The sequence below is a fragment of the Nothobranchius furzeri genome, chromosome 2 (genome assembly GCF_043380555.1).
Source record: "Nothobranchius furzeri strain GRZ-AD chromosome 2, NfurGRZ-RIMD1, whole genome shotgun sequence".
Taxonomy (NCBI): Eukaryota; Metazoa; Chordata; class Actinopteri; order Cyprinodontiformes; family Nothobranchiidae; genus Nothobranchius; species Nothobranchius furzeri.
This window is the reverse complement of record NC_091742.1, coordinates 20734049-20744554: the sequence shown is the minus strand read 5'-3', so window position 1 is coordinate 20744554 and position 10506 is coordinate 20734049. Positions and strand designations below refer to the sequence as shown.

The 10506-nt window shown below is 43.5% G+C and overlaps 1 pseudogene; it reads right to left on the bottom strand.

The window, feature by feature from the left end:
* Window positions 1–1546, bottom strand: LOC107378155 (tubulin alpha-3 chain-like; annotated as a pseudogene).
* Window positions 1547–10506: the final 8960 nt, after the last annotated feature.

Below are 10506 nucleotides of genomic sequence, written 5' to 3'. Positions count from 1 at the left end.
TCATGCATAGACAAAATGAGGGAAGTGGATACGAGGGTAGGGCACCAGGTTGGTCTGGAACTCTTGCCAGGTCCACGTTCAAGGCCCCATCAAAGCACAGGGAGGCAGTGATGGAGGACACGATTTGTCCAATCAGCCTGTTCAGGGTGGTGTAGGTAGGACGCCCGATGTCCAGGTCCCTGCGGCAGATGCCAGAGATGGCCTCATTGTCCACCATGAAGGCACAGTCCGAGTGCTCCAGGGTGGCGTGGGTGGTGAGGATGGAGTTGTAAGGTTCCACCACAGCCGTGGACACCTGAGGAGCTGGATAAACTGCAAACTTCAGCTTGGGCTTCTTGCCGTAGTCAACAGACAGACGCTCCATCAGCAGGGAGGTGAAGCCAGAACCAGTTCCCCCTCCGAAGGAGTGGAAGATGAGGAAACCCTGGAGACCTGTGCACTGGTCAGCCTTAACAGGACAGTTTCTCATGTTAGTTTAGAACCACAAAGAATCATGAAATTCAATAAATTAAACCTACCAGCTTGTGGATTCGGTCCAAAACGAAGTCAATCATCTCCTTCCCGATCGGAGACGTCGGTGACGGCGACGCGCTGCAGCAGGCACTGGTAACCTTGTGCCCGGAGGCTTGTGATTCGCCTACCGCGGGCGTGGGGGTCTGGTGTCCTGTACCGGCGCTGGCTGACACCGACATGTCCGATTCCACCTGCGCGTTGACCGTTGGCCCTGCGGCACCTCCACCTGCGCCGGACCCTCGCGTGACCACGCGAGTCTACAACCTGAAACGCCCCTGGTTTCCATTCCCGGCTCTGGTGAGATACGTTTTGTGACCATAGGCATAGTTGTTTGCAGCATCTTCCTTTCCAGTGATGAGCTGCTCTGGGTGGAAGTGTCACGATCTGCCCCCTCCCTCTTGACTGTGTCTCTCTCCTGCCCCGATTAGTCCATATTGTTTTCACCTGTCCCTCGTTAACCTGCCCATGTGTTCCCAATCAGCCTTGTGTATTTATACAACATGTTTTGCTCCTGTCCTTCGTCAGATCATTGTTGTTTGTTGTCACCGTTGTGTTTGTTCCTGCCGTTCCCGTTCAGTAATTAAATTTGTTTTTACGTTCTCCGTGCCTGCTCTTCTGCCTCCGGAACCCACCACCACACATGGTCCACCATCTCCAGCCACACATCGCGACAGGAAGAGCTGCCGATAGGTTCCTGTACGAACCTCATCTAAGAAAAAGAAAAATCAGTTAACAGATTTTATATTCAAGTATTGAACATTATTCTCTTTAGTGTAGAATGTGACCATGTGAGCATTAAATCAGTGATCTCACCAATGACAGCTGGCTCCAGGTCCACAAAGATGGCTCTGGGAATATGTTTCCCTGAACCGGTCTCACTAAAGAAGGTGTTAAAGGAGTCATCTTCCCCTCCAACGCTCATGTTGCTGGGCATTTGCCCATCTGGCTGTATACCATGCTCCAGGCAGTTGAGTTCCCAGCATGCGTTGCCCATCTGGACTCCGGCCTGGCCGACATGAATGGAGATGCACTCGCGCTGTGGAACAGAAAGCACACGAATGATTATGGGCCTACTCATCACATTTGAACTTTTAGTAAAATACCAATTTCACAGCAGAAATAAACATGTTTACAGCCTGGTACCAAAACATGATTTTTGTTTAAATGATCTAGTTTACACTCATGACAACAATTTATGCTACTTCTGGGTTGGAGTCCATTTCGAAGCCGCATTGTGGGGGCTTGGTGGCCACCTCCCATTTAGCCTCAAAAACGTGCTATTGGAGTCTATGGAAATGAATTATCCAGTATATATGTCGATGAGAAAGACACGCTTGGCAAAGGCGAGCCGACGATACCGCCCTGCCTCCAACGGCCAGGCCTGGGGTTAACGTTCGAGCTAAAAATGGAAAATTTCCGCATAATGTTTCGGTTCTTAACTGTAAACATAATTCTCCAAAAATATTATTCAGCCATCAAGAATACTACTTAAACTCAATGAAGCGGTGAAAAAATGGATATTCATGAGCGGTTAAACGTATTTTTTAACTGCGTCAGTTTAGCTACGAATGACCGGTGTTAACTTTAACAAACATAAAATGGTAGGGTACAGAAGTTTCGTTCATCCCTCCAGCTCCTCTTCCAAATATTTCAAACGCAACTTCTTAAGACATTAAGGCCTTTTACTCACCATTTTCAGCAGTTATTGTTCCCTTTATACGTTGAAGTATCGCGGTTGGGAGGCGCTGTGTGACGGCGGCAAGCAGCTTGTTTTTATAGCCTTGTAAGAAGGCGGGGCTTGTAAACGTTTGGCTTCAGTTTCGGCGGGAGCCAATGGTAAGCCCCAGTTTTAAAACACAACGGGTTTTTTTTCAAACGTGAAAAACTCTTATTTGCAACACTTGTGTTCACAATATTATTTTATTTTATTTTTAAAGGCGTGATTAAGTGCATGCATGATGAAATAATTAAAATAGACAAAATTGCTGTTGCTCATAGAAAGACTGTTATTTGTTTAAGATAATCAACTTTATTTAATTCAGCCATTTAACATGCTTAATAAATGTATTTGTAGTTTAACTTTAGTGCTCATTTTATTTTCCTCTTTTGCAGTTGCTATCTATGGTGTTCTCCACTAGAGAGCGCCATTATTTAATATTTTTTAATAAGACAGAGAGAGAAAGAGAAAAAGATAGACAGATTGATTGATTGTTTTTCTCAAGCTTTTTGTCATACTCTGAAAACAGCAGCAGGCATAAAGCTCTGGAACAACCAGTGAGTCTGCCCCCTTGCCAATCAATGACTGACGGTTGCTGATGTTGCGTTTTCGAAATGGCTCGGAATGCTGGGAACCACAACAAAGCAGGCACTAAAACGGACAATACTGGGTAACACTTTACATTAAAGGGCCCTTTGTATTATTGAGCATTAATAAACAAAGGATCCTTTTGTTATCATTCCCAATATTGTTAACTTTAAGTGTCCTTAAGGGTTGAAAAAAGGGCAGAGGGGTGCGATCTGTTAAACTTTATCTAATGCTTAATAATGTTAATAAAGTTATCGTAAAGTGTTACCCACTACCGAACCACGCTGTTGGAAAAAGCCGTATGACCGAGCTGAACCCTTTCAAGTTAAACAGAGGGGTGCTGTTAGAAATTACTTATAAGCTACTTTCAGATAAATTTTTTGTTTTCTATTTTTTTACTCAAATGTGTAATCATCTTTCATTTGCTTTATGAAATGTTCTAATTTTATGACTTAATTTTTTTTCTGATGTTAATCTATTTCTGTTTTGAGATCATTATGTTTAATTTTGTTTTGATCTATGTGAAGAACTTTGTGATTCTGTCTGTGATAAGTGCTATATAAATAAAAATTTAATTGCATAAAAGTTTAGCAAAGTCAAGTTCTGTCAAACAAAGTCAAGACAATCTGAGTCAAGTCAAGCCACACTAAGACTTATTTTAATAATTATTTTTGACTAATAGACCTTTGTTTTTAGTTCCCATTCTGTGCTGACAGAAACTTTGGGTGAAATTCACCTGAAGGTGGCTTGACCTCCAGATTCTGAAAGACAAAATGGTGATAAATAAGCACCTGGACCGATGCTTACGTATTGTTAGTCTAAATTCTATTAGTAGAGGCGCAGCCCTTTAAGTCTGCCATTGGAAAACATTCTCTGTTAGCCATGAATCAATAAAGCGTTTTCAATATGCCTGCCCACCGCAGGCTCTATTCCGTCATAAAAGGGGTGCTAGCCCCATCTGTCACACCCTGTCCTGTCTCCCCACTCTGCTCAGTCCTGTGTCTCCTGATTACTCCCACCTGCCTCTAATTTTCCAATCACCCAAGCTTCCAGCCCTCATGTATTTAAACCCTCTCAGTTCTGTGTGTCTTGTCGATTCATTATTTCTATGTCCAGCATGCTCCTTGTTAAAACCTTTAAAACGCTCCTGTCTACCTGCCTGCTTCCACCCCAGCATTTGGATCCTCACCTCCGCTTCACTCACCTGCATCCAGTGACACCCATCAGTGAGGTCCGGTGCTGTACCTATACCCATAGGATCTGGGGTTACAATACTTAACCGTCGTTCTATTTCATATCGGCTCCGCCCTTTAAGGCTGCCAATGGATTAAAGGCAGAGCTAGATGAGTTTACGTCTCTCTAGTTCAATCGAACACAGAGGGCACATCCAGTAAAAAACCACTACATCAAAACACACACTTCTCCCAGAAGGATGCTGTGCAAGTGTCAATAACGCCCAGTCAAGTAAAAATAAGTGACTCACTCGACCCAGCAGGGTAAGAAACACCGCTCCAGACAGGAGGAAGGTGACCAATGTGCCAAGAGGAAGCCCTGGCAAGATTCAAAGGAGGGAGTAATGGGGCATTGATGAAAAACCATCAGGGATGGTGATAGAGGTGTGTGACTCAATTATCCATGTCCGGATGCGACATAAGCACTCGCAGTTGGAGAGCGGATAGGCACGCTGCCACAGAACATCCCAATCAGCCCATCGAGGCTCCAAGCATGGAGTGAGAGAGGGATCCTGAAGAGGCATTTCGCAATAAGAATAAATGAGCGAGCATGCGGAAGACCAAGCTGCAGCCAACATATTACTGGTCAGCTCCTTAGAAGATGAAAAAAACCCTCTGGTGGAATGCGCTCTCACCTTATCAGGGAGTTACACCTTGATGAAGCATAAGCAAGGGAAAAAGGCCTCACACAGGCAGTGTGAAGGCACTGGGTCGACAGAGGACGTCCAATGGAATAGTCCCTGTAATACACAAACACCCTGTGGTAGGGCTGTGCAATGAATCGAAAATATATCGTTATCAAAATTTCTGACTCGTCGAAAACATTTTCCCCATGCCGATAAATTTGATAATAAAAATAATGAAAAGGTGTCTGTAGGTTGGCAACGTTCATGTCCCTTTAAGAAGCTGTACCAACTTGAGTCACGTAAAAATGTGACTCAATGTGATACATGTGACAGCCCCATCTAGTGGATTACTTTTGTTTCTGCGCAAACCTGTAGATATCGTCCATTTATCGTTATCAAGGTGAAATCCTCAATATATCGTGATATTGATTTTAGGCCATAACGCCCAGCCCTACCCTGTGGGAATTGCATCTCAGATTACAGAGTGTGAGATGTAGCAAGTGAGCACCAGTCAGGGTAGATGGAAAGTGGCCTGGATTGTGGGGAGGAGGAAAAGTCCAGGGAAGACTCCTGGATCTGAAAGGCTAGTGGGGACTGGTGAGCGGCACGCAGGTTCACGTCACCTGATGCCCCTAAAAACATTTTATGAGGAGATTATAAACTGATCTGTCTCTAGCCGTGATGACAGGAAGACACAGCTTCAGCATGCATCTTCACAGTGCTGCAGGCAGCACCCCTGTCCATTAGCACCTGCAGGACAGAACCAGGGTGCAAAGTACTGAGGCTTCTGGGGAAGCCCTGAGATACGGGGGAGGGGGGCATCCTGCCGCGCCCACAATGCCTTGACATGGCCCTGGGCGTGAGACTGATTTTTGAAGGAAAAATGGGTGACGAGAAAGGGGCTAGCACCCCTTTTATACCAGAATAGGACCTGTGGTATCCAGGCATATATTGCAAGCTCTCCAGTGATTCTGGCTAACAGAGAATGTTATCCAATGGCAGCCCTAAAGGGTGGAGCCTATACAAAATAGAACTTGTAGTGGTCAACAAAACTAAAGAGCAAGATGTTGACATTAGGTGTAGAGAACACAACTGACTATAACATCTAGAATAAACATGAAAATATAAGAAATACCAGGGACTGAAAGAAGAATTTGTTGAAATCCAATGCCTTGGTAGTGCCAGTGGTCATCAGGGCATTTAGGCTGAAGACTTCGGACTGGGAACATGAGTCCAACAGCACGCACAAACTATTTCAGAGATTTCTGTCCAGACGTTTACACAATACACAAAAGTGGCTAAACTACAACTACTATATCTATATTCTGTAGCATAAATGAAAAAAAGATGCATATTTAAACAAATGAAATCAGTTTGACTACATCAGTTTATGCAAACAAAGTATATTTACCATCATCATAAAGCATGTGGCAACCAGTTCAATGTCAACATTTGCTGGTTTTATGCTTGGTAATTTTAAACATAGTAGTTACTCCCACCCTGTGATGAAGAAGGCGTGGCACCTGTCCAAGCCCATTAGCTTGAAATGACCATATATAGGACGACAGACTGGAGATTACGTCTGTTGCTATGAACCAAACAGCACTTCCTCTGACAGTGGAGCTCATCTTCCCACTATGAATCAGTTTCAGCTTGGAGGCAATCTCAACCAAACTTAAAATAGGTTCAACTGATCAAGCCATGCAAATGAATACTGTTGCACATCAATGCCCTTCAGCACACCCTTCAGCTAGTGAAGTGGAAACCCCTCCTGTGATTTTATATGCAATTACACTGAATCTTCAAGACCACAGGGGAAAAAACAGGAAGAACGCATTCTGTGACTCACCAAATAGTTTCCTGCAGACCAAATGCACACAGAGGTGTAAAACCAAGTGATCCAAATGCTCTTTGTGAATCAAAGGCACAAATGGTAGATCGTTAGTGACATTTAGGAAATTTAAAAGAGTTGACGGAGCAAACACAAACCTTCTAGCTTAGTTCACTTCCTCCTGTTTGCGGCATCTTTGTTTTCCAGACATGTCATCCTGCATAGCAATCGATTTATAGGAGAAAACACCAAATCTATGCACTTGATCTGACTGATTTTCACTCTTTAAAACCTTTGCAAGGTTTAGGGTCCTTTTTGGTGGGCAACATTGGTGGTTACTTGAGCAGGATAATGGGCTAGGGTTAGGGTTACAAATCTCAAATCATCTCTAACTGGTTTCTTGAACACGATGATGAGTTCACTGGACTCCTACAGCCTCCACTGTCACCCGATCTCAGTTCAGTCCAGAACCTTTGGCATGAAGTGGAATGGGAGATTCACACATCATGGATGTAAATGTGTGATGTTGTCATGTCATCATGAACCAGGACTTCTGAGTAATGTTTCCAGCACCCTGTTGAATCTATGAGATGACGAATTAAAGCAGTTCTGAAGGCAGACGGGGACTAACCAAGTACTAGAACTTAATAAAGGTGATTTTAGAGCAAATATAACACGTTCACCTCAAATAGGACAGTATTTAACTTTATTCAAGTAGCCCATTTGGAGTTAAATTTGATAATTCTTCATTCTTTTGGGCTTCTTACTCAGCAGGTGACGTTCAGCATCAGTCTTCAATGTGTTGTTTCTGCATCAGATCATCACTTGAGTCTTTTTGTATTATTCATCTTAAAGACGAGTACACACAAAAAAACATTATTATGTCTTCTTTTGCACAATTTACCCAATTTACTTTTGTTTTGAAATTGTATAAGACTTTTATGTGCTTGATATTTTTGCTAGACTCACTGATGTCCTGGTCTAAGTCTACCTTCTTCTTCCCATTTGTTCGCTGTGATTCGTTCTTTCACTGGTATTTTCTGCCTCTTACCAGTGTAAATTGTTTGCAATAACCTTCAGGCCTGTCTGCATTCTTATCTTTAAAAAAGAAGCAATCATATTTTTGGTCTAGGTTCTTGGCTTCATGTATGTGCTGGAGGCTAGGGGCTGTTTGATGTTGTTATGGCTGGCTGGCTGCCGTTCCACCCCCATGTCCAAAGGTATTGTATTGTATTTTCTTTTGATTATATTATCAACAGAGAATCCACGTTGGAGAAAATTAAGACTCCCACTGGACATGAGTAAACAAACCAAGGTTTGTAGTTTGGTTTATCCAAGGAATGCAAGGTATTCAGACTCCTTTAGGGAAACTGATGTCCAATGTTGGGACTATGATGCTCAATATCATACTTGCCTAACAAGAACATTTACCAAGGCACACGTAGCAAAGGAGATGTCAGTTGGTGTGTTTGTGTTCCAGCCATATACATATGTATCCCCAAGGGATGAATGTCCATTCAAGATGTCAATGTCTCTCTTCATTTTATTTCTTTCTTACTATTCATTTATTCTTAAATTAGGCTTCAAATAATTCTTGGTTATGTTTAAGCAAACTGCATATGACAGAAAAAAAACTGTTTGATAGGAAACAGTGAAATTATCTGAGCATGAAAAAGAAAAGCGTGTAGAGGTTTAGTTGGCTAGGTTTAGGAACCACGACTACCTGGTTACGTCGAAGTGACAAAACTGCTTGGTTAAAGCTAATAAAATGATTTGGTTGGGTGTTGAAAACACCAGTAACTAATTAAAACTGGTTTATTTGTAGACTTAACCCTAATTATTCTATTCTGGTTTAAAGTTGGATGACTTTGTTTCTATCCCGGCTCATATTTTGGTAATGGTGATGACTTTGCTTTTATTTAAACATCCTAATGTTGTAATGCCTAAAATATTAACAGAATAAAAAGTTGTTTAAAAAAATTTTAAACTTAACTATGTATTGTTTAATGTTAATAAAGCATCAATAAAATAAACAGATTTTTTTGTGTGTAATATAATACAACAATATAACAGTGAAAGACAAGTAATATTGGTCCTCACCACCTGCAGATCCTCCAGCAGAGGGCAGAAAACTTGCATAGGACTGGATATTGCAGGTTTTTGGTCAATACTACTACTATTCCATCTGGAAATGTTAAAGGTTGTGTAATACCCTTTCTTTTTTAAATACAATTGTTCTCTCTGAGCCAAAAAAGGGTAGAATGCCTTCTCTAGGTCAGGGATGAGGTCCTGTCCCAAGTGGTTGGGGTCTTTTTCACAAATGAGGGAAAGATGGAGCATGAGATTAATAGACAGACTGGTGCTGCATCTGCAGTGATGCAGGGACTGTACCTATCTGTCGTGGTAGTGACCGAAAGAACAAGATCGCAGATACAAGCGGCCAAAATGAGTTTTCTCCACAGGGTGTCTGGGCTCTCCCTTAGAGATAGGGTCATTCCGGTGAGGCTTGGAGTAGACCCGCTGCTTGAGAAGAGCCAGTAGAGGTTGCTTGAGCGTCTGGTCAGGATGCCTTATGGATGCCTCTCTGGTGAGGTTTTCTGGGCACATCCAACCAGGAGGAGACCTAAAGGAAGACCCAGGACACAATAGAGGGACTATGGGTGAGAAGCTCGGTCATTCGGGAGAGGCTCGGAGTAGACCCGCTGCTCCTCCACATTGAGAGGAGCCAGTTGAGATGGCTCGGGCATCTGGTCAGGATGCCTCCTGGACGCCTCCCTGGTGAGGTTTTCCGGGCACGTCCAACCAGGGGGGGACCTAAAGGTAGACCCAGGACACCTGTGGAGGGACTATGTCTCTCACTTGGCCAGGGAACGCCTTGGGATTCCCCCAGAAGAGCTGGCCCAAGTGGCTGGGGAGAGGGAAGTCTGGGCCTCTCGCCTTAGGCTACTGCCCCCGCGACCCGACTCCGGAAAAGCAGATGAAAATGGATGGATGGATGGGTGAATTGATATTTGTTTGTGCGGCGTTACCTTTCTTTGTAAGTGATCGCTGTTGGGGGTTGGGATTGGGGGAGCTTGTAAGGAGAGCAGGCAGGCACATGAAGGGCCACACTGTTGCAGGTCAACCAGCCACAGTACACGCAGAGGAAGTCTCATGTTCCTGCCAGCCTACAAACGTAAACAGATCTGTAACCACCAAATACTGGCACCAGGCCTGATCCACTGGTGCTATAGCTAAACAAATGCATCATACAACACCCTCACTGCTTGAAAAGGAAGGTGCCAAACAAATCTTGCGTTACGACCTTGACTGTTGGCCCAGTTTTGTATGTTTTTGGGTGAGAAATCATTCCTGTGAAGCAGCTTGAACTTCTGTGTAACCACAACACACTCCTTCAGCGATGTGATGCACAAGCCGTGAAGAAAATTCACCTTTTAAAAAGCCTCTGCCCAGAAAACTCCTGCTTCATTCAGCATGTCAGATAACATCTCTTAGCTGTGGGGGTTTCAAACCTCCCCTCTCTTTCATGTTCTTCCCAGTTCCCCTCCCTTCTGTTTTGCCTTTTCCAGCGTTCTCCTCAGTCCACACATCTGCGGTTATTTATCTGTTATTCAGCAGCAGCAATGTGGTCAACATGTGTCTGGCTTCCCTCCACTTAGTCCTCATCTGTAGTCAACCTAAGAACCACACAATGACCTGCTGATCATTTAACAGTGAGAACAGTACTGGGACAGACAGATGGCATCATCAGCACATCCCTGTTCATTTGGACACATTTACTTATATTATTATTGGGTCAAAAGGAATGAAAGAAAAATCCCTGACAGGATTTAGAGTACCTGAGATGACTATTTAAATTAAATGAGATGAGGATTTGCATTACTGTGACCTTTGAACTTGTAGTCTCAATGTCATTTAATCCTCTAGAGAGACAGAAGGAAAGGTCTTGAGCTCGGAAACCACAGCAATGGTGCCTGTGAGTGAACCTTTTAGAAGTGT